Below are 2,328 nucleotides of genomic sequence, written 5' to 3'. Positions count from 1 at the left end.
ACTAAAAAAAAATTTTTAAATAAATACAGAGAGAAGAAAACAAATAATAATAATAACAATAATAATAATAATAATAAAGAATCCTCCTTAGCACACATCAGCAGCCTTAGCCCATGCTCAATTGCTCAATCTGAAACACCAGCGGACTTCTAAGACACAGTGATGGTCCCGTCAGACGTCTACCTGTGGAATTCCAAACAAGAAATCATGAGCAATCAATCAGTAGACAGACTATCTTATTATCTACTTCCCCTCAGACGTTTTTCTTATCATCCTGGCTTCCCCAAGTACCAAGAAATTCTTACTAAGCCTTCACATCAATTCATCGGCCCCGGACGCAACGAATCCACTCCTCTCTGGTGCATACTATAATTTCCAGGTATAAAATAAAGCCCAGGGGAAAACCCAAATCTATATGGCTGTAACATGGCCAAAGGGATCTTCCTGGTCATCTTTCTCTTCCACCAGACCTGCCTATGAACTAAGTCAGCCCTAGTAGTCTCATTTTCCTACCTGGCTGGGGTACAGAAGAAACAAGCAACTTCCATGAGATAATACAGCAAATTGTGAGAGCTCAGCCTTAAGTTAAGTGTTCCCAATTAGAAGATGGTCAGGAATCTCTGTCATTTGGAGAAAGGAGTTTCATCCATCCCCATAAAGAAGGTAGTCTGGACATGTATTACTAGACCAACTATTAAACCACCCTCCAGTTCAACAGCAGCGTGGACCATAAGGCTAGCCCAGATATACCGCCCAGGAAGAGGCACAGGTGTTCACAAGATCCCGTGTGTTACAAACACAACTAATACTTATTCTTCACGGTAGTTACGTTCTATAAAACCATCATGAACCATGAACACCGAGCCATTAAACATTGAACCGTTGCTCCTAGAGGAAATACAGGGTTAGGTTCCTACAAGCCTCTGGTCAAAACATTCCCGTCAAACGATCGACACATAACCTGGTTTTATGTGTCTTTCTGTTTCAGGACACCTTATTTCGTATATATGGTTGATTCACAAACATCAAACTCGTGGCCAACAGCACTTATAACTCATGCCTGAATGAAGATTCTCTAACACCTGTATTTAAGACACCTCCCAGCCTTCTTGCACCAGAAACGCTAGATAGAGCTACAGCATTATGCGCGGGACGATTCAAAATAACGAAATTGCCAGAAAAAGCACCCAGAAAGATGGGAAATATAGCATCATGAAAAAGATGTTTGTTTGTAGTCTGGGCTGAAACTAGTTCCCCCCTCAGCTAGAAGTGTGCAGGTTGGATGAGTCAAATTTTTCACCACTCTGCATGGGCACTAAGGACTACGAATCCACTCTGATTATTGATTTGAGGGTTATAAATAAATTTTAGCCAGTAGGCGAATTCACAAATACGGATTTGTGAATAATGAGAACCGACTGTAGGTATCCTGCCACTCTTTCCCGAACCCTGGCTGTTCTGCAGGGGATATAAACTAGATGTCGAAACACATCACCGTGTAAAGCAGTCCGTCCTCAAGGCCACTCAAGCCACTTGTATTTCTTCTGGATTTTAGTATCTTGTTAAAACAAAAATAACCACGAAGAGAGGACCGACAGGGTGATCAAACAGTGTATTCCACAGTTGATGCTGGACAAACGAATGCCTTTCACTCCACTAATCATGAGATAATGAGAGAATTTTTTTAACATTAATTCATAGGTTATCACAGGCAGTTTGGTCTGGCAGAGGAACACGAGTTTGGAGTCATCTGATGACAATCACCATTTATTCCGTCTGGATATTTCTGTGTCTGTAACCTCTTTTGAAGAGCATTCCAATTTCTATATTTGAAGCTCTCTGTGAACATGTGGCTCAGGCAGATGATTTTCCTGATCCCCCCTGTGACAGGCTCATATGTGAATGCTGATCAAGGCCTTGAAGGGACCTTCTTAGTTCACGATGCAGTAAAAGAAACCTATTGTTTTCTCCGCTGGGTGAATGGTAACAGCGGCCTTCAGAAGCAACGAGGCCGGGACCCAGGGGAGGCATGGTGACACAAAGGCAGAGCTGAGACTATTCTTTTGGTCTGTGTCATCTACCACAAGTCCCTTTCTGTTTCTAGGCCTCAGTTTCTTCAACTGGAATTAGAAGATGCTTAAGAGGCACCTGGGTGGCTCAGTCAGTTAAGCACAGGCTCAGGTCACGGTCTCGTGGTTCGTGAGTTCGAGCCCTGCGTCGGGCTCTGTGCTGACAGCTCGGAGCCTGGAGCCTGCTTCGGATTCTGTATCTCCCTCTCTCTCTGCCCCTCCTCCGCTCGTGTTCTCTCTCTCTCTCTCTCTCTCTCAA

The sequence above is a fragment of the Panthera pardus genome, unplaced genomic scaffold (genome assembly GCF_024362965.1).
Source record: "Panthera pardus isolate Hobbes unplaced genomic scaffold, ASM2436296v1 HiC_scaffold_17, whole genome shotgun sequence".
Lineage (NCBI taxonomy): Eukaryota > Metazoa > Chordata > Mammalia > Carnivora > Felidae > Panthera > Panthera pardus.
The sequence above is the reverse complement of the archived record's forward strand: the minus strand, read 5'-3'. Positions refer to the sequence as shown.